Genomic DNA, 22,319 nt, shown 5'->3' on the forward strand with positions numbered 1-22,319 from the left:
CTTTTAAACAAACAAACGAACTATTTGCATTCTACCTAGATCTTGGGATTTCTAGGTCAGTCTGAAGGAGGTCTTCAAGAACCTAGCCTTTGTTACGGAAAAAAAATTTTTTTTTTCCACTGGGAGAAGCAGGTTAGGGCTGGAAAAATCAGTCTTTTAGTAGAACTTTTATGAGCTTCCTGGCGCTCCAAGGATTTTTGCAAGGTTGTGAGTTCACCCAGCTGCTCATCCCGCCAGAGGGCTTTCGTTTAACTCTGAAAGCTTGCAATACACTTACAGTCCACGTCTCAGCAGACAAGGAAGGGCCGGATCCCGTTGCTTATCGGCTGGGTTAGAAAGGAGGGTGTGTCGGGTGCCCAGCGCTGGCCAAGCACCATCCCATTCACTCACCCATTCATTCATCAAGTATTTTATTATGCGCATATTCAGCGCCAAGCAGAGGTTGGCGCCCGCCAGTTCGTCCAGAACTCTTGTGGGTGAGCGGCGCAGAGCCGAGAACTTCCAAGTTTTCAGGCCGGGTGTCTTCCCCGCGTCTTCCCTCCAGCGGAGTAACGAGACAAAGAGACTTGCCCTCGCCGCTCCCCGGGTCGAGGGTTCTACCCGAGGCCCCCAGGGCCCCCGCGCGGCTGCTTCTCCACTCCCCAGCCCGAGGGGGCGCTGCAGCGCCGGGCGCTCGGCCCGCCCCTGCGCCGAGCCCCGCTCGGCTCAGCGCTGCGGGCGGCACCGCGGTGGTACGTTCCCCCGAGCCGCCCTCCCCCTCCGCGTCGGCCCTCCCCGCCGGTGGTAGGCGCCGGAAGTGCCGCCATTTTGGGGTGTTCTGCTCTGGCGGCAGCGGCGGCGGCGGCGGGACGCGGCGGCTCCCCCGGGACTCGGCCTCAGCAGCGAGGCGGCGGCGGCTGCGGAGGCGCAGGCAGCAGCTGAGGCGGCGGCAGGCTGAGGTGCAGCCGCTGGTGAGTGCGGCGGCCGTGGGATAACGGGCCGCGCGGGTGGGAGGGAAGGGGCAGGAGGGAGGCGCCGCGGGGCGGGTCCGGTCCGGGCGGCCCCGCGGGGTCACCAGGGCCCCTCCGGGCGCGGCCGCTCCGGCTTCCCCGCGGCCCCCGGAGGCAGGTCCGCGGTGTCTTCCCGGGTGTCGGGGTCCTCCGCTGCCCGGTCCCGGCGCGTGCCCCGGCGCCCTGGGAGACCCGCCCTCCTCGTGGCCTTGCCCCTCTGCCCGCGCCCTTTGCCTTCTCCCTCGGGGCTCCGAGGGCTCGGTTCCCTGCCCCGGGGGTAGCTCCGTCCTCCTTTTTTCCGGCCGCCGTGCAAGACCCAGGCTGCTTGCCCGGGACACCCCTTCCCTGCTCCTGTCGCCCCACGTGTTCTTCTCGGTCCTTATCCTTGGGGTAGGGGTGGGGTGTCCCCAGGACCCCCGCCTCTGGAGGGCCGCGCTTCTTCTCTGAAGCTTCGGGAGCCCCCACTTCCTCGCCCCAGATCCGCTAGGGCCTTGGCTCACCCTCCCCCCACGTCAGGTGCTCACCCAGTCATGGCCTAGTAGCTGGGCTGAATTCTCGCACCCGGGAGCGCCGAGAGCACGGCCGGGAGCTTTCTTCCTTCTCTAAAGGACCTGCTTTTGGAATTGAAGCTTCTGGCGTCTTCGGTTGCGGTTCTCGGGGCAGGATGTTGTTTTAATTCTCGAGGCCGGTTGTCCAGGCTCGAAGCAGCTTCTCCTTGGTTTAGGCTCATCCCCGTAGTGGAGGGGCAGGTGGTAGGGTTTTGGTCGGAGGAGGCTGCTTTAGCAAAATGGAATCTTTTTTTTTCTTTTTCTAGCGAGCAAAGTTAATGCTGTACTTTTATTACCTTCGAGTGAGAATGCTGCCCAGTAGTGTCAGACAGCTTTGAGTGCTTTATAAATTAGCTTGCAGTATAAGAGGTTACAGACACCCGATGAATCCTTTGCAAGAACTTCACCCTTAATAAAGGTCTTTTCGCTTTCTTTGATGCTCTGTAGGTTGAAGAGGCTTTAGTTGGATTCTCTCACCTTTTCCACAAGTGTGACATCTCTCCGATGGGTATTGCCAAGTTTCAGTTTCTCCTGAAATTCTCGCTGAGGAAGGGTCGTCTCTGAGAACCACCAAAGATTCTTTCCACTTTAATATTCACGAGTCCACTTGGAAAATAATCCAGTTGCCATAGCGTGCATAAACTATTGCTCCAGGTCCCTCCCCTACAGCTGTGTTGTTACATTCTTCTAACTTTACTTATAAATCTGCGGTTTCTCCTCTTAAGTTAGCTAAGATTGAAGCATTGCTGGTAGGGAAGCAAAGCCGGAGCTTTCAGCTGTTGCTTCAGCCAGGAAGTTGAGTTTCCCCAGCGGGCTCTTTGCTCTTGACTGTCCACAGCCTCTTTCCATTGAAAAATGGCCCTTGACCCAGAGCACAGGCCTCAGCTTCTTTCCAACTATTCATTCATTTTTGCCCACGGGGTTTTCTTCTCCTCAGTTGGTATCTAGACTTAAAATCCATTCACTGGTGAGGCTAGATGAGCTGGTGAGATAGAATAGCTTTTCCAACCACTTCACTTTTCAGATGAGGAAACTGAGGCTCAGCTTCCAGGTTACTTGCCCAAGATTCTGTAGCACCTGCTCTTAGGTGCTATTTAAACATAGATTAAATATATACATTTTCATATATATATATATATAATGAGCAGTAATGCAGAGTGCTCTTTGAGATGTGGTGGACCGGAAAGGCTTGAAGTTGGAAGGCCTTAATTGGCATCCCCGCTCTGTTACTAGCCTTACAGCCTTGACCACGTCTCTGCTTTGAGCCTCAGTTCATTCTCATCTGTAAAATGTAGGGAATCATGACTGTTTCACATGGTACCAGTTCAGCTTCAGCGCAGTAATATGGTATCGGAGGCAGACAGTGAAATTTTAAGCCAGAATGATTTCTTCTTCTGAGAGTTACATTTCTTATTGCAGAAGTTCCAGATGCATCATTAAAAACGCAGATGTGCCAGAAAGGGAGCGCTTCACCCTTAGTTCCACCGCTCGGAGGTGGTTGGTAATACTTAGTCTTCATCTCACCATCTTTTTTTATATGCAGTAGAAAAGTTTATTATTTTATCAAAATAGGCTTATCCTAGTTAATAGTTTTGTGATGTGTTTTCAGGATTTAATAATAGGTGATAGGCATTAACAACTACGTATTAAATGATTCTGTGTTTTATAGCTCCAGCACATGTGAGTTAGGCCAGAGGCTATCCGAGCACGGGAGCTGAGCATTTGCTCTTTTAGACATGCTGGGCTGGAAGGAGAGGAGAGGAAGGGCAGAGACCTGACATTTATTGTATGTCTACTGTGTGATTTTTTTTTTTTTTTAATATTTTGGCTCTGCTGCTGAACGTAGAATCTGAGTCTTGAATTCTGTGCCCTTTCCTATGACTGCCACTGTAGCTTCTTTAACTTAACTTTCCTGTGAGGTCAGACATAATACATAATAAGGAACTGGGAGGTTAGAAGGTGGTGGTGATGTGCCTTGGAGGGGGCAAGAAAAGGGCTGTCATATGGAGGCTGGGGTGAAGAAGTTGGAGGAAGCAGAAGCATAGGATCCTCTCTGAGCTCCAGGATCTGGATACTTCCAACAAATTGCTCTCTTTTCTTAAACCAGCAAATGATAGAATTTGGTTAAACTCTGTTTCCTCTGCTTTTTTTTTTTTTTTTAACAGCTTTATTGAGATACTCACATACTATACAATTTCGTAGTTTTAGTATATTACATTATTTAAAGAAATTGTGATAAAATATAATACAGTTTTGCCATTTTAATCATTTTTTTTAATGTGGCATAAAGCACATAACCGGAAAGTTACCGTCCTCATTATTTTTGAATGTACAGTTTTGTAGCATTAACTTGTTATTGCCAAGTGGTGTCTGACTCTTTGCAACCAGATGGACTATAGCCCGTCAGGCTCCTCTGTCCGTGAGATTTCCCAGGCACGAGAACTGGGGTGGGTTGTTGCCAATTCCTCCTCTAGGGGATCTTCCCAACCCAGGGATCGAACCCATGTCTTCTGCAGAGAGGAGAGTTGTTTACCACTGAGCCATCAGGGAAGCCCCTAGCATTAAGTACATTCATATTAATGGAAAATAGATCTCCAGAACTTTTTCATGTTCTAAATCTGAAACTATATATCCATTAAACAACTCCCATTTTCTTCCTCTTCTCCTCACCCCAGCCTTTCATAACTGCCATTCTGCTTACTACTTCTATGAATTTGACGACTTTTCGATTTATAAGTAGAATCATATAGTATTTGGCTATTTGTGACTGGGTTCTTTCACTTACTAGAGTATCTTTAAGGCTTATCCGTGTTGTAGCACATGGCAGGATTTCTTCCCTTTTAAAGGCTGAATAACCTGTTATATGAATATGCCACATTTTGTCCATTTATTTGTCAATGAAGACAAGTTGTTTCCATCTTTGGGCCATTATGATTAGTGCTGCTGTGAATATGGATGTGCAGATATCTCTTTGAGATCCTTCTTTCAGTTCTTCCGGATAATACTCAGAAGTGAATTGGCTGAATCATATAGTGGTTCTGTGTTTAGTTTTTTGAGGAGCCTCCATACTGTTTTCCACAATTATTGCACCGTTTCACCATCGCACAAACAGTGCACAAGAGTCCGTATATCTCCCTGTGCTCCCTAGCATTTGTTTTCTTCTTCTTTGGCCACACCATGGGGCATGCAGGATCCTAGTCCTCCCCCGGAGCCTGAACCCTGCCCCCCTGCTGAAGCACAGAGTCCTCACCACTGGACTGCCAGGGTTCTTCTCTGGCCGTAGTCATCCTGACGGGTGTGAGGACTCCCTGTGGTTTTGATTTGCATTTCTGACTAACGATCAACATCTTTTCATATGCTTGTTGACCATTTCTGTATCAACTTTGCAGAAACGCCATTTAAAAAACTAAAAACATTTGGTGGTGTTGAGGTGCAGTTCTTCATTCACTCTGAATATCAGCCCTTAAGAGACGTGTACGACTCACACACACTTTCCCCCTTGCCTTTTCATCCTCTTGTGTCCTTTGATGGGGTCTCATTTGTTTTTGCTCTTGTAGCCTGTGCTTTTGGTGTCTCATCCAAGAAACCACTGCCCAGTCCAGTGCCCTGAAGCTTATCCCCTGTTTTCTTCTACGAGTTTTATAGGTTTAGGTTGAGGTCATTTTAACCTTTTTTTTTTTGGCTGCTCCGTGCCACTTGGCTTGCAGGATCTCAGTTCCCTGAAGAGCAGTTGAACAGGGACCACAACAGTGAAAGCCCGAAATGCTCGCCACTGGGCCACTCGGGAGCTCTCCCCGTTTCAAGAGTGCAGTGCAGTGGCCTTAAGTACATTCACGGAGTTGTGCAGTCGTCGTCTCTGCCTGTTCCCAGTGTTTTCTTCAACCCAAGCAGAAAATCTGTAACCATTAAGTAATAACCATCCATTGCTCCCTCCTCCTAGCTCCTGGTAACCTCTGGTCTACTGTCTGTCCCTGTGAATTTACCTGTTCTGGATACTTCATGTAATCGGAATCGTGCAATATTTACCCTTTTGTGTCTGGCTTATTTCATGTAGCACAGTTTTCAAGGTTCGTCCATGTGTAGCAGGTATTAGGACTTTCTGTGGTTGAAGTCCTCTGCTGATTGAAGTCAGGGACGTCTCCTTCATCTTGGTATCTTGCCCTCTCTTAGTGCTGCATAAAGGCTCTTGATTTGGTTAGAATGCTTTCTCTTCATGGGAATTGCCAATTACAGGGGGATGTCCACAGATTCCCTCAGATCTTTGAAAAAATTGAAACATATCAGTGTGCTTAGAAGTATGTAACAGTAACCCAGATCACAGTTATCAGCATCATTTCTAATTTGTGATTTATATGTACAGAAAAAGTATCGCATGAAGAGAAAGAAACGGCAAATTTCTGCTATTGCTGTGAAACTGTTATATGAGTGCTCTTTGTTACAGGAGTGGACTGATATCCAGATATTCCATATTGTGTAGAGGTAAAGTCTATAAACCTGGCATTTAATGGCCTACTTAGAATTAATAATGAATACTTTAAGGATAAGAGCCTTCTGAAGGTTATCATAAGCCTCCGAGTCTGTTTCTGTATGTTCAGAGTATTCTCACTTTCTTCTTAAGGTGAGCTTTTCCTTATTTATTTGGAGGTTCATAACTGATTTTGAGCTGCTTGACTGTCTACTTTTCCTCTTTGCTTTTTGGACGTAGCCTCCAACTTCATTTTTCTTCCTCTCCACTAACAAAAGGAGCATGATTAATATTAATTCTTGGGACATGAGATGAACTGGAAGTTTTATTTGGTCAACTCTGTTGTCCTAAAGAGGTATTACGGGCTTCCCAGTACTTGATGGATGGGATTTTATTGTAGTGTTAGCGAGGAATTTATATACCTCTTTTTTTTTTTTAATGATTTATTTAGGGTCATAGTTGCTGTGCTCAAGCTGTCTAGTTGGAGAGAGCAAGGGCTACTCTCTAATTCTGGTGTGTGGGCATCTTGTTGCGGTGGCTTTCCCAGTGGCCGAGCATGGTCTCTTGGGCACACAGGTTTTAACAGTTTTGGCTCTTGGGCTCCAGAGCACCCACTAATTGTGGTGCCTGGGCTTAGTTGCTCTGAAGCATGTGGGATCTTCCTGGTCGAGGGATCAAATGGGTATCCCATTCATTGCAAAGCGGATTCTTAATGACTTAACCACCAGGAAAGCCCCTTATATTCCTCTCTTTCAAACAATATGAACCATTTTTTTGTTCAGAACTATTCTTTGATTCTTGATTATTTTTGGTAATAGTTAAAAGTAGACTGTATCATGGAAGTTCAAGTATTTCACTATATGTTTGAAATAAGAATTAACTTTATATGTAGGCCTTCTTAGCAGAACTTACAAATTCTGCTAATTGATTGCTATTAATACAATCTTGTATTTACCTGCACACCTCTTCCTAGAGGTGCCATGGCCTGCTGAAATGTTCAAAGAGCAAATAAAATACAAACAAAATTTTTATACTAATTTTTTAATTGAGGTATGGTTGATTTACAGTATTATATGTTTCAGATGTACAACATAGTGATTCACAATTTTTAAAGGTTTTACCCCATTTATAGTTAGCAAATATTGACTGTATTCCAAAACAAGAAATTTTTTAACAAAACGTGGAGAATTAATCTCATAATTGAGAGTTGATTCTAGGATTTTTGAGTTTTTAAAATTGGTTTGAAATCTGTGGTTGGAAAGAATGATGTGACTTGAATAGGGTTTATGAGCAGAGCCTGGCAGGGGTAGGTTTGACACCTCCAGCTCTGGGCCTTAAATTGGTAATATCACTGTGTGACTGTAACATTTCTGGGCTCCGCGCCCCCCCCCCCCCCCCCCCCCCCCGCCATCTTTAAAATGGACATCACCTGGAGTGTAATGTGAGGATTGATTGAGATAACTGAAGCAAGGCGCTGAGTAGTGCCTGGTACAGTGCTGATAATGCTGTTTCCTTTTTTCATCTGTAAAAATGGGCCTACTGCTTATGCATTGGTCAGTAATGCAGTTAAGCCAAATAAAAGACACAGAGAGGATGACTCGGTGTGCGGTGCATAGACAGCAGCCACTGCCAGTGTTCCTTTCCTCTCCCCGCTTAGGTATGTTCTGTTGTGCACTTTGCTTTGTTCATTGTGGCTTAGGGATAAGATTGTTTGGCTAGGAAGAGTGTCCTCTCCTGTAGAAGCTTTCAGCTCGTGGTTCCCTGTGGAATGCTTGGGTAGGGTGGTCTCCTGTCATCTTTCCTTTGTGTACTTCACATGGAGTTTGCTAATAGGGAGTCTGCTGTGTTCATAGAAAACTGAAAAATACAAATGAGTGTATTACTGGGTTTGCCCTAGGGACACCTGGTTATAGATAAGTAGTTTTAGGCTTGTAGAGAGGGTGGACGCTAATATTTAGAGTTGTAATGACAGAGGGTGAGATGGTTGGATGGCATCACCGACTCGATGGACGAGTTTGCGCAAGCTCTGGGAGATGGTGAAGAACAGAAGCCTGGTGTGTTGAACACCATGGGGTCACAAGGAGTCAGACACAACTGAGCGACTGAAGGAAGAGATGATAGAGTTAATTGGTTGTAGCTATTTGCTTAGTAAACTATTGTATCAAGAATCCTTATCTGAGCTTTGTAATTTACTGAAGAAGGTTTTCTTGATGAGATCTTTGTAATTGTAACTTGTCCTTGCCTTGACATCGGCAGTTGGAGTCTCCTTAAAGTACTGGTTTCCTAACAGTTAATCAACAGAGCTGTTGTGTAGTTTGTTTGGGTTTCCTGGGGGTTGCATCTTGCAGCTTGTGGGATTTTAGTTGCAGTTGCCCAACCGGGGATCGAACCTGGGCCCACTGAAGTGGAAACACTGAGCCTTAAACGCTGGCCGGCCGGCCTGCCAGGGAATTCCCGTGCTCTGTAGTTACTGTTTAACTTGCTACACTGTGGAAGCCGTGAGCATAAATTTATTTTTAACTTCTTTGAGTTCCAGACCTGTAAAGCTTTTCAAGAATGTTTTATATCCATGAACTCCACATTAACTTAACACATTCTTTCTGCTAAGGAAATCTTTAATTCTTCAAAAATGTTACCTCACAGGCTAGAAGGATAAATACCAAAGTTTTTTCTGGGCATTGGGACATGAGCAGTTTTTCTTTTCTTCATACTTGCCATTGTTTTTAAATTTTCATACAGAGAACATGAATTTCATAAAAGTTACATTAAAATTAGACTGTATGCTCAAGAGATGAGAAAGTCTAGTTTCGGGAGACTGAGTATAAAGTATCTTACGTTAAATAATTTTAAAGCATTTTAATTCTTAGAACTTTGTGAAGTTCTGATGTAACCCTCAATCAGCTGACCTTTCCCCCACTTTACAAGAAATGGACTCACTTTTAGAACAGCATTTGAGTTGTAACATTTTGATTTTTCTTTTACTTCACTTAGAAAATGTGGCAGAAAATATGAAGAGGGATGGTGAGTTCTGGTTTGGAGGCGGCAGTGAGATCTAGTGGATCTCAATTAATTGATTTTAACATGCCTCTTTTGGGATGTGTTTGTAGGTTAGAAGTGTGGCTTTAGAAAGAATTGTTCGCTAGCTTTTTCTGATCTCCATGGCTGTGTTCAGCTTTGAAAAAATGGAGTTAAATATCACTTCCCCCCCCACATTGAAACTCCATTGAAATTTTATTCCCAGATTGGGAAATGTCTTTAGTTTGGGGATTATACAAAATGAAGTTTTTTGGTTCTAAAGCTGTTGGATTTTAGTGTTAGACGTTTAATTTTGATAGGTCTGTGGTTTTCATTTACATAGCATTGTTACTCTTCAGCAAAGGAATCAGTAAATTAGAAACTGTCACCACTTTCTCATTGTTCTTTGTACCTTTTTGTTTCTTGTGAGATTGAAGCAAGCTCTGGCATGTGGGAATGTGTGATATTTTGGTGATAATGTAGGGTAACTAATAGTCTACTGTGAGTAGACTGTCTTTTTTAACCCAGTATTTTTTGGACATCTGTTAAGTTTTTGCTAGTTTCTGTTTTGTACAAATAATTTAGGCTTTTTTCAGTTTTTTTGTGCTTATAGCTTTTGTATGTGGGAAACATTCTTTTCTGTTCCAGTCCCCTCCCCCCACACTACTAGCACCCAGCTTAGCCTGAGTTGTCTGTGTGTTAACCATGCTGGGTTGGGTGGGATATTACTATTGAGACACCTGTGCTGTCCTGTTGGCTGCCTGGGCAAGAATCTTAGGGGGTCCAGGGAGTGAAAGGAAGTCAGGGTGGTGACAAGCACCTTGCAAATGTATAACCCACATTCGTCAGCTAGCGGGTTACTACTGCACTTTGAAACAGCACTGTTTTGTTAAACCTTACAGCACGCTTTCAACTAGGATATTTCACAGAAGATATTTATGTGGTAAAAGACTATTCCTTAGGTTCCTAATTCTTAGCTATATGGCCAGAGTGAGAGGAGCAGGCGCTGCGTTTGGTGCTCCTCAGCCCTTCCCTGAACTTGGTTCTATTTCCGTCTTTCGTTTAGTGCACAGCTGATCCTTGTTCCTTGTCATGGAGCTGTTCCTGTCCGTTCATTCTAGAGTGTGTCATAGGATATTATTTAGTATTCATATATTTTTTCAGTGAGATTATAAGTTTGTTTTTTTTTTTTTTTTTTTGAGGATGCAGACTGCCTTATTGCTTGTTTAGTGTATTACACACCTTCTGAGGAGTCAGGCATGCAGTCCCTACCCTGGCTACACTCTGTGACCCAGCTCTTCTTTTAACAGTTCACTGGACCGCGGGCAGGCACTTACCTAAGCTGGGCAAATCAGTTTCTCCTAGGAATTTGAGACTGGAACTGAGACTCATGCCTTCAGGGAACAAACAGGTCCACCTGAATTCAGAGAACTTGAAACAGATAAGCAGATGCCAGGGTACTGCCAAATTCAGGCTTGTATCTGTGACAGCAGGGAGGCCAGTACGGGGCGGGGTGGGGGGGTCGGGGGTGGGGCTAAGATTTATGCAGAAGGAAGCACTGATGAGAGAGATGGCCCTGGAGAGAGACAGGCGTATATCTGTGGAAGCAGCGAAGGCCAGTACAGGGCGGGAGAAGTAAGTAGATTTATCCAGAAGGAAGCACTGAGGAGAGGTACAGCCCTGGAGAGACAGACTGGAGACAGGAGACAGACTGCGGAACCGGAGCCTGGGTGTGTAAAGGCTCCAGGTATGGCCCTGTTACACTTCCTGCCTTTGGGTCCTGTCTTTTCAGTTAGTGCCTTTTTTGCTTAAGCTAGTTTGGAGGAAATTCTCCTTAATTACAACCAAAAGAGCTTTGACTAAGATGCTTACCACAGAGCTCTGCCTAATATTTCTTAAAGTCATTTGAATTTTAGGATAGTCAAACCTAGGATCATGCTCTTTGGAATATTGCCCTTTCCCCTCCAAGCCCCGCCCCCCGCCCCCCCAGGCTGCTTGGGGTTTTTTCTTCTCCACCTGTGTAGTGTGGACATGCACTTGTGTTGTCCCTTCTGGCGCAGAGTGCTTCTCTCTGGTGCTTTGCCAGCTCAAGATTGAGGGCTTGGGCTTTCTTTAAAAACAAGTTTCTAATGATTATTTGTTTACAACTGGGTCTTTTTAGGCATGTAAGACTGGTAATAAAGTAATACTGCTATTTAAGATAGGAAATATAAAGTGAGCCATCATTTTTAAAGAGTTTTTTGTGAGGCATATGAATTAGATCCTTTCTTCATTTTCTGGTTAAATAATACATTTGCTTGTTTCCTGATTGTTTTCTCTTTTAAGAAAGTTGATGGACTTGAGTGGAACACAATAACGTGGGTTGAACGGCAGTTGAGACTCTAAACAAAGGGGAATGGTGAGTGGCTGTGTGCCCAGTTGATGGAGTCTGCCGGTCTCAGCTCAGTTGGGAACTTCATGAATGGTCTGTAATGGGAGCATCACAGTGGCGTTCTTCTGTTTGAGCAATGTTAATGAGGGGGAGAGGGAAGCTCTGAGAAAGACAGTTTAATGCTTCTAATTTGATTTCTTTTTCTTCTGCGATCATTTGGTTTCTGTTAAGTTGAAAGACTTTACACCAGAGGAATGTAACAGTCCTCTATACTATTAAAACAGGAGTTAAAAAGAAATGTGGATTTGTATACAGCCAGGAAGGTATATAGATGTGCAGGGTAGGAAAAGCTGAAAGTCATTATTTTACTTTGAAGCCCAAATTGTCGAGAATACAACCTAAATAATGCTATGCCTTCGTATTGTGCTGTAGCATGTGTATAGTATTGAACCAAGTGCTGTTCATAGAAGACGCTTACATTTTTACAGTCCAGAGTGCTTACTGGTATAGGGGCCCTTGCACAAAGTAGGTAATCGATAAATGCTGAAATACTGTATATCGAATGACAATTTAATGTTTGACACAGTTCAGTACTAAGGATTAGAAATAGGAAGAAAACTTTTAAGACTGAAATTCTGTGATCCATTTCTTTAAATCATTGTCTTTTGAAAATTGTCAGTACCTTAAAGCTCCAGAGAGTTTTCTGGGGGGAAAAATATAAGCCACTTTGCATTGAAAGAACATTAAGTTGGCTGAGATTTATACTATAAAAGCCTTTGTGTATCTTAACACCTCACACCGTATACTGCCTGGACAGAATCAGAAGGCTCCTTGACAACCCGGATTCTGGCTCTGTTTTCTGTAGCTCCAGAAAATAAGAAAAGGAGAATCTGATACTGTTGGCAGTCTATGCTCTCTTGCTTTTCTGGGCCAAGACATGCATTTAAAAATAAAATCAGGGAAATTGTAAACCAGTAGTAAAAACAAATAAAGCACCCAAGAGTTTGCCTCTTCTCAAGTCCTGTGACCTGAGTCTCTTTTTGTTTCTGGATGTCTGATAGTAAACTAATGTGTCAGGACTATGCTTTGGGCTTGTCCTTCGCTCTTCCTATTTAAAGTTTATGGGACATGATCATGGAAAGACACCATGTTTCCTGTTGCCTTATTGTTTGTATCGTATGCCATGTTTCTTGAATAGCCTGATACAAGTCTTTTTTTTTTTTTGCTTGCAAACTTCTTTACTGAAATAATTTGGGTTATAGATTGTGGAGATAGGGTTGGGAAACTGCTTAAAAATAACCCTTTTGGACCTGCCACAGGAGCGCTTAGGTGAGGAAATGTATCAAAACCAGATGGATCGTTGCTATGGGATGTCTTCATGCCTGTTGTTTACTCTTGGTTGACAGTGTAGCTTGTCTTCTTAGGTCTTTTTTTTTTTCTCTTTAGACTTGTAAATTTGTAATTTGTTTTTTAGGTTATGAATTCTGTTTCAACACATTTTATCTTAGTGGTGTTTATATTTAGGTTTTTCAGTAATTATTAGTGTGAGATCAAGGAAAGATTTTTGTGAGTACAGAGACACGTCTTCAGTTTTGTTCCAAGTGCCTTGTGGCTCTCAGGATAACTGTGCCTCGGGCCTCGGGCAGGTGAAGTTTCAGACTATTACTGTGAAATCAAGTGCTCCTTTTTATTAATGTTAATTTGTCTGGTGTAACTTTGCTTTGGGCTCAGTAAGACATAGAGAAATGTTTTATTCTGAATTCTGATGGCTCCACTTCTCTGATCAAACCAGATCCACAGATTACCCTTGTAAATGATCTTCTTTCTTAAGGTATCTTCTAATAGAATGGGTCTCGGGGGAACCTGAGCCCCAACACACGTTTAGCTGGGAGTGACAGTTCATCTCCCTTTGTCCATACACAGCAGTTTTGGAGGCAGACCTGCAATTTAAACTCTGTTCTGGTCTGATCAGTGTGATTTATTTTATAATAAGTTTTATTTTTATAATTATTTTGTGTGATGTATTTCTGACATAATCGTGTAGGGAAGCTGAGATTTCTTGAGAACAATCTTGATTTGGAGAACTTTGAAGTCTTGATGGGGAAATACTAAATACAGTTCATGTGGTGTGGTGATCTGGAAAGAAATGACAGCATACACAGGTCATTGAGACTTCAGTGGGCTTGTGTTTATTTGCTCGTATGAATAGAGAGATTAAAACTTGAATATATGTAACTCATAAGAGTGTCATTAAAACAGTTAACATTTTGTCAGAATTGTATACTACATGGGAAATGATCACAGAAAGACACCAGTGTTTATTTTATCGTTATTGTTTATATCATGCCTTTTTTAATAGCCTCTGGATACATTTACAAGTCTTTTTTTAAAAAATGTGTGTTCATTTTTGGCTGTGCTCTGTCTTCGTTGCAGTGCATGGGCTTCTCACTGGTGGCATCTCCCATCTAGAGCTGGGGCTCTAGACTCAAAGCTCTTGGGCTCCTGGGCTCTGGAGCACATGCTTGGTGGTTGTGGTGCGTGGACTTAGACGCCTCGTGGCATGTGGGATCTTCCCAGATCAGGGATTGAACCTGTGTCTCCTGCACTGATAGGCTGATTCTTTACCACTGAGCCATCAGGGAAGGACCCCCCCCCCCCCCCCCCCCCGCCACTGGTTTCTTTTTAAAGCTTGCAAACTACTGAATTAATCTGGATTACAGATTGTGGTGATGGGATTGGCAAACTACTTAAAAATAACCCTTTTAGACCTGCTATATTTCTTAAAGGCACCTTGCCGAAGAAAAATTAGATGAGGCTTTCTAAATTGCTAGATCCAGACCATCAAAAAATGCTCTGACCAAAAGGGGGAAAAGCCTGCCGGATCCACCCCCGGAAATCCTAATGGGTCCCCATGGTAACAACCTCCTTGCTTACAACTTGTCACTGTAACTGTCACTGGAGTTCAAGAAAAGCCAGTATATCAAGAACTGTGTGGCATTAACTACTCCTTGGTAAAATGCTGTTGCACATTTGCAACAAGCCAGAAATAGAAAGTTAAAGGTTTTAATTTCTGTGTTCCATTAATTAGATGCTTTAAAAAGCTGCCTAATTATGGTAAGGTGCAGTAGTGGGAAGGTGGTGGGTGGCCGAGGCAGGCATAGGAGGAAGCCGTAGGCTCAGAATGTTAGGATCTTCATTTTCTTCTCTCAGCCTCTCATTTTGCAAAGAGGAAAGTGAAATGCCTTATTTAAGTTCACATAGAAGTGGAAGCAGGGTTCCAACCCATGGCTTCTAATTTTCCAGCGCTGTTCTGCTGTCTCTGCCTACACATCACATTTGCTTTGCTTCTACTTTTCAAAAACCAAGTCTCAGTTTCTGAGGTTAGGAAAAGACCTTAGAGGGCATGCAGGGAAGTCTTCCACCCAGTAGAGGAATCCCTCCTACAGCATCCTGAGCAGGTGGCCTCTGCCTCTTTCCTCAGCTGGGGTTTACCTGTCCAGTCAGCGAAAGCCCCACTTCCTGACTTTGAAGAGAAGATAGTTTTACATGGCTTTCCCATTTTAAAGCTATAAGCTTTGTTTTTCTCCCTTACAAAATAGCAATTGAAAATCAGACCTGAATGGTTTTCATTAGCCTGTTTATCTCCACTTAAGTCATCTTGTCAGTCATGACAAGACAGAATAATTTGTTGAAGAATTATGTCGTGCCTAAATCGTAGAACTTGGAAAAGACTAATGCCATATTTGGAACAAGCTAGTCCTTTAACAGCTGGGAGGGAAGAGATGATAAATGCTATATTCAGCTTAAAGTATTTTATAATGTGCTTATTAATAAGATGAAATGATGGTGAGCTGAAGAGTTCTGCTGTTCTCAGAAGGCCTCAAAAGAGGCCTCAAAGTATTTTAAAAGCAAAATCAAGAGCTAAATAGGCAAGGTGTTTTGTGGGGTTTTTTTTGTGGTACATTTGTGACCATTACTGTCATTGTTTGGAGTAGATTCATTTACACAGAAGTGAGTTTTGGACTCAAAACCAACATTATTTTGGTAATTATTAATTGCATGTACCAAAAAAGGATTTTTTTAGGTCTGTTTTCTGGATCATTGTTGCTCAATATGCCAGTCATTTAATGTCCCATCAGTAAGTGCTTCAGCTTTTATTTCACTTTTCTTCTTTCCTAACTACTGGAAGGGTAGTAACAGGTAAACATTTAAGATTATTAGCCTGAGGTTTTGTTTTTTTAAATACCTTTTAAGCAAAGCATAAATGCATATTTTCTAATAAAGTACACAAAAATGATTTCAGTTTCTTATAACCATGGATATTTTTTCCTCGAAGAATTTAGCATGTCTAAAAATGGAGAATTTGGCTCCAGTGTTAATTTTTCTTTTTGTCTTACCAGAAAATTAAAGTGAAAATGCTGTTGGCAGTCTTTTGCTGTCTTGACTTCAACACAGTAGAGAGTGCTATAATGAAAATGTGGCTGAGTTTTTAATATTCTGGAATTTCATGACCACCAGCACCTCTTGGTTATGCAGCCAAGATAATTAAGGTAATCAAATACTTTAGTCATTAGTAGGTGCGACCTGGCTCTGAGAGACGTATCTAGTCCCAGCTTCAACCCAGTGCCCTTTTCCCTCATTTACTCCAAAACATATTATTTTTGTTGGTTCTGGTTCTTAATTCAACCTGTGAGTTTTTACGTAAAAGTTCATCATACAGTTTTTCTTGATAAGAAAGTATGCTGGACTACAGTGTCGTGGTACAGACTAGCTGTTGGACCTCGTGTTTTGGGTGGGAGGTGGGGAATGAGAGGAGGGAGGAGAGGAAGAGAAGGATTGGGGGGTGGGGGAGATGGCTGCACCTGTGCCATGTTGTAGACGAGAGCTCGCCTTGGGAACCTCAGGGAGGAGGGTAGCGTATTTGGGGCATCCAGCTATCAAGTAGTAGGTCAGGGCGGGACTTTGAATCACGCCCCGAATTCCGTGCCGTTTTCCTTTGCTTTTGTTGCTTTTAGAGGCTCAGACTCATAAAAAGAATGAAATAATTTATTTTTATAACCACTCCTTTTCATGTGGTAGTAAATTTTTAATTGTTAATCAGTCATGTAAGTTCAGTGTCTCATTTTAGAAGTTCTTACCTTGGGTTAAGGGGGAAAATGGGCTTATCTGTGAACTGCTCTGACAAGATATTGTTTGTGTACCTTACCTAAGCTGTTTTTATCTGTTTTCTTGTTAAAAAGTAGGAGTAATTTAACCCTAACAGAAGTGGCATGGAAGTAATGGTTTTAAGGTAGGTAGCATTCATAGCACCTTCAGGTCTTTGCAGAGAAATGTATGGCATTCCTGTGGGCAAACAGATGAGGGTGTCCCTCCCACGGGTCATCTACTAGATGAGAAAACTAGATGTTGCATCTTTACTTGGTTCCTTAGTGAGAAATGGTGTGACATGAGAGGCTGCTGTCTCCCTTGCTCCCTTCTTCCTAAGGTCTGGCCCTGATCTCTGCTCCCATTGCCCACGGCCATCCTCCTGGCTCTGACGTTACTTAATTCTAAACAGCCGTATTCCACGAGCTCCTAGAGAGAGAGAGAGGTGGCCAGTCTCTCCTGGCTGCCTCGCAGTCAGTGCCGCTTCACCAAGTGGTCTGCTCTGTGGCCGTGTCCTCTTTTGACTGGGCCCATGTTAAAGCCTGTCCCCAATGCTATCTTGATATATATGTCCTTGCTAGCAGTCTTGTTTTTTAAGCCTCCGTGTACAGGTTGATTCACAGTGGGGGAGGAGCCATGTTCAGGAACTTTGTGATAGCCTGGTTTCTCTTGTCTTTCATCTCTCTGCTTCTATTTATGTTCTTTGTACCTCTTTCTTGAGCTTGCACCTTCTACATAGTTGACTCTATTATATCATCTTTGAGCCTGCAAAATAAAAGTTGGAAGATTTTAAAGTTAAAGTTCCCAGAATAATGTTGTCGCCCACATTGCACATATGTCACATTTTGAGTTTACTAGTTAAGCCTCTAAATATGTTCTTTATATACAGTATGTGCAGTGTGATGACTTTGGTTGCCATGAGAACCTAAAAATCTCAGGCTTAAATGGTTCAGTAACAGACACATTTTTTTTCTTTTATTGTCTTAGAGGTAGGCTAGCTTTTTCTTTGATCTAATACACTTTTTACAAATTGAGATATTAGTCAGTGTCTATTCTCAGGTATCACCTCTTGCTGACAGGATGGGTAGCTTCTTTGTTTCTCTATTATCAGTCTCCTTTATTCCAATCTTCCATGCTCTAGTTTTTTCTCTGACTGTCTCCTGTTACTTTGCTACAGGATAGAATTAGCAGTAGGAAACTGGAAGCCTTGCCTTCTTAGAAAAAACAGTATACGTGGTAAGAGAGGACCTGTCTGGTGGGACAACCCTAAGCACATCTACCGAATTCCACTCTCGTGTAAGCCTCCTGTGATAAGCTGTGGTGGTAAAATTTTCTTAGGGGGAAAAAAAAATTTTTTTTCCTGAACCAATTGTTGTACTAGACTTCTTTTTTTTTAGTAATTGAGGTACGGCTGATTTACAGTAGCTTGAGAATTTTTAAAAAAGAAGTATGATGTTAGTCTGTCATACAGTTCAGATTCCGCTTGAATTGGAATATATTATTTTGAATAATTTCTTGGCCAGGGTGACTTGTTTATTCTTGACTAGGTTTAGTCATGAAGATTCTCTCCTTTTTGGACTAGGAAGTAGAAGAGGAGATGACAGGATGTTAGATGTAACAAACTATATATTGTTTGCTCTTTGATTCTTAAACCTGTTTTGCATCATAGACCCCCTTTGATAATCTGGTAAAAAGCTATGGAACTATTTCCCTACAAATACAATTTAAGTACATAAATTTTTTTGCATATATATGTAAAATTTTGTGCATAGTATGGTGAAGTTTATGGAATCTGTGAAATACCCGGGAATTCTGTAGGTCTGTGGACCCTAAACACGGACTGCTGATCTGGCCCAGTGCCATTTTTCACCTGAGGATGTGGGTATCAGGAAAGAAATGACTTGGCAAAGGCCAAACTATAGGTGTGTATAGCCATGTTGATTTTGTGGTTATACTTTAATCACCTTTGGTATATATAGTTGTGATGTTTTGCATTGTGTTTATTTTTACATAAGTAATCTTAATGGATAATTAAAGCTATGATGTCATCCAGAAAGTAGTGTATCAGTCCATAGTATGCTACGTTTTGGGAAATCAAAGTTGCTTTGGGAAATCAAAGTTGCTGTAACAGGCCCGGTCAGAATAAATTAAATGTATAAGCCACCGACACAGCTCAGAGATTTTTAATAAAATGTTGAACACTTGCACATCTGTGTTTTGTGGGACATGCCTGGAATGCCTCTACTACTGGAATCCTGCTGTGCTCTTTTTCAAGCACATCAAACGGTATGGACAAGGCTCTGCCTTGCACTAGGAGATCTAGGAGGTGGGATTGAGAGATCGGTTTATCTGTGATTGGGCCTTTTGCTCGTCAGTACTGAATTATGTACAAAAGGCACAGAGAAGATTTCCTTTTTTTTTTTTTTTTTACAGAGAAGATTTCAAATGGTTAGTTTGCTTATGAAATACAGTAAAGTAAATAATTACAGTGGACCAATTAATTTTAAGGGTTTTCATTTTTTTAGTTTTAGGGAAAGCAGTTTGCTGGGGTGCTACCCAGTATGTTTGAGTTCTTATGTCCCATAAGCTGGAGGATTGTGCGCACGCATAAAGCAGGTATTTCAGTGACAGAGAGGAGCTAGGCAATGCTGTCTTCTCCAGAGCTCCCCTTCATGACTGGGTGACTTAGCAAGTGTTTTGTCATCAAAGATATTAAAATGCACACTAAATATTGGTTGATTCATTGACAGCTAAAGTACAGAATCTTTTGAGGCCATGAACAATGCATTTCTTTCCTTTTCTGCCCCCCAACCCCCCGCCCTTTTTTTCTTCAAACCATGCATTTCTTATCTGTGGAGCGTTCACTCTGGCCACAAATGAAGCTTTTCATATATACTTTACATTGAGATGAATGTGAATGAGTTGTTCCAAGCAGAATAATTTTTAGAACATAAACATTTGACGTCTGATTATATAAGCCAGCATCCTGGGAAATACATTTTAAAAGTTATACATTGTAAAAGTTATATCAGGATTTATTTTAACTTGTAAATCAGAAGAGAACAAGAGACCCAAAACTAGTTTGAGAGTTGGAATGAGACTTTCATTCTGAAGACACCAGCCAAGGGGCCTTCACACAGATGCAGAATAACCTTTTTTGCATGTTAAATTCCAGAATTTAAATGATGAATTAAACCTTGTGGTGGCTGCTGTCGACCTGGTAAGACGTTGACCAACTAAAGTGCTCACAGTGTCTTTTCTGTCTCCCGTGGCAGAGGGATTCTTGATGTATAAGTGACTGAAATTATTGGGAGGTTCCTTGGCTGAAATAGAATCTCAAACCTTTCTTCAAGTAGCAGCCTGTGTTGCCTCTGTTTTTTGTCTGGAGCATGTGAACACAATGCATGTGTGTGAGATAATTGGGCTTTCACTGGTGGCCCCCTTTCAGCAACCATGTATGGATAAAGCTGTTCAGGTCCCTGCTCCTCCCTCCCTGAGCACGGCGCAGGATCTGTTCTGCTGTAGCTGCTGCTCCACTTTTCAGCTTTCTATATTTGTACCGCAGCACAGGGGCAGCCCATCCTGGCTTGGGCCGGCTCAGGGCCCGGCCCCGGCTCGCAGTTTGTCTCTTACCTGCATGCGTCTGTCTGTGTGCATTTCTGTCGGGGACTGAGGTTTCAGATTAAAGAGGTGACCTGTTTGCCTTGTTTTGTCAGTTATACATGGTAAAGAATGTTTCAGAATCTTGGGGGTGGGGTGAGGAGGAAAGATTTGTATTATTTAACAGAATATATTAGGGAGAGGATGCCAGACTGATGAACATAGTGTCAGAGGTGACTTTGTTCTCTTAGAAACTTTTCTCATTAAAGTTGTAGCGTTTTTTCCCTGTTGTTTTTCACTAGTCACAAAGCCCAGTTCTTTGGGGTGAAAGTGAATTTCCTTTCCTGGCACGTGAATTTCCTGATAGAAGAATTGAGTAAAAAAGGCTGAGACATCTACCTCCTTATGAAATGATCTCATACACATCTTTTTGTAAGAGGGGCTCCCCTGTGTCTCAGACTGTAAAGAATCTGCCTGCAGTGCGGGAGACCCGGGTTCGATCCCTGGGTCCAGAAGATCCCCTGGAGAAGGGAATGCCTACCCACTCCAGTATTCTTGCCTGAAGAATCCCATGGTCAGAGGAGCCTGTGGGGCAGCAGTCCATGGGGTCACAAAGAGTTGGACACAACTGAGCGAGTAACACTTGCACTTTTATAAGTAGGGGCTAAGCCTCTTCCTTTGACCTTTTCCTGGAAAAGGAACTGGGAAATGCCCCGCTTCTCTGGGCTTCACAGTGACGATGCTGTTCGCACCGTTTCAGAAGGCTTTGTCTGGTTTGGCCTTACAGAAGGCTCATGATGTTTTTTTGGTGTCATGTCTATTTAAGGACATGACATGTAGACAAGAGTTCAGATTATTTCAAAGAGTTTTGGGTTTGTTATATATTTAAGGAGTACTCTCTTGCTTTGTTGTAAGGTATTCTAATTAGACAGAAATACATGCCTCATTCTTGATCAACTCAAGTCTAAATTCAAGTTGGTTTCTTTGTTTTACACTTGCCTTTTACTCCCCTCCCCCAACCCGCCGTGAGTCATAAGCATGCAAGGTTGGGAATAGAACTTGTCAGCTGAGTAGGGATGAGACACTTCGCTGCACATATTTGTAACTGGCTGGTGAGGAAGGTAAAGGCCTTTAAATGCTGGAGAAATGCATTCACTGAGGCAGCTTCTCCTGTGGCTGTGTAGTATGGTTGCAGAGCTCCGTGTGACTATTTACTGATGCAGTCTGCCTTTCGATCACTCAGGAGTCTGTCCCTGAGTCTGTCGTCTGGTGACTTGTTTGCCTGTGACTTGTCCGTTGTTGGCTGCAGGGGTGTGTATTGGTGTAGGGCCAGGACCTGGTACTAAGTCTCTCATGGGTCTCATTACTTAATGACTTTCTAAAATTCTGTTGCGTGTGTCATTAAGTTGACTTCACCTTCTCCTTGGCAACTCTTAGTCCCTGTCTCATGTCATCTTTCTACTAATGTTTTCTCATTTATACCGTGAGTCACTGTATAGTCTCTGTAGGGGCTGTCCCTGGAGATTAAAATCAGTGGCAGCTCTCAGATTTTAGAGCTTAATCTCAGTAAAGGACACCGTGATTTAGCACATCTCTTATTTCAGCTTTTCCTTTGTTCTTGATCTTTTAAAAACTTTTATAATTTCCCTGGTCTCGTTTTATTAGTTGGTATTTTTTCATTGTATGCTTCCATAAACCCTTTTTGGTATAATGCGGGTAATAAATAAATGTTTATAAATAAATAAGTGCTCTTAGAACAAGTGGTTCAGTCTTTTGTAATGAAAGTTACACTTACACTGGACTCTTAACAGACACAGTTGAAGATTTGTCTGCCAGTCACTGCCTTCGTATCTCCATCCCTCCCTCTCTCTAATAGGTGTTTCTGTATAATCTTAGGTACTCCATTTTGCTGGGGTTGACATCCGCACACTGCTGTATCTAAAGCAGATAACCACAGGGATCTACTGTATAGCACAGGGAACTCTGTTCAATAGTCTGTAATAAACTCAGTAGAAAAGGAATTTGAAAAATAATAGAAAAATATCTCAGGTACTCAATTTTGAAGAGAAGCAATCCTGTCCTGCATAGGTGCCAGCTCAGTGCCTGGGGTGATCCTGATAGCAGGAGTACCCTGTGTGTGCCAGGCACGGGTCTAAATGCTTTATATACATGGATTTTTAAATTCA

At 42.8% G+C, this 22,319-nt stretch overlaps 1 protein-coding gene across 14 annotated transcripts in view; it reads left to right on the forward strand.

Annotated features, from left to right (window-relative positions):
- CELF1 (CUGBP Elav-like family member 1) overlaps positions 1-22,319 on the forward strand; it is an 81,644-nt gene that overhangs the window by 15,710 nt on the left and 43,615 nt on the right. For 6 of the 14 annotated variants that reach the window (XM_027562367.1, XM_027562368.1, XM_027562370.1 and 3 more), the window contains exon 1: positions 830-950. The exons of 1 other annotated variant lie outside the window; for it this stretch is intronic. The gene's annotated coding sequence lies outside the window, so the exon portion shown is untranslated. Of the gene's footprint in view, positions 1-809; positions 951-15,807; positions 15,939-22,319 lie in introns of those variants that run through there. 7 more of the 14 variants (XM_027562374.1, XM_027562375.1, XM_027562372.1 and 4 more) reach the window with 5 other exon arrangements.

The sequence above is a fragment of the Bos indicus x Bos taurus genome, chromosome 15 (genome assembly GCF_003369695.1).
Source record: "Bos indicus x Bos taurus breed Angus x Brahman F1 hybrid chromosome 15, Bos_hybrid_MaternalHap_v2.0, whole genome shotgun sequence".
Lineage (NCBI taxonomy): Eukaryota > Metazoa > Chordata > Mammalia > Artiodactyla > Bovidae > Bos > Bos indicus x Bos taurus.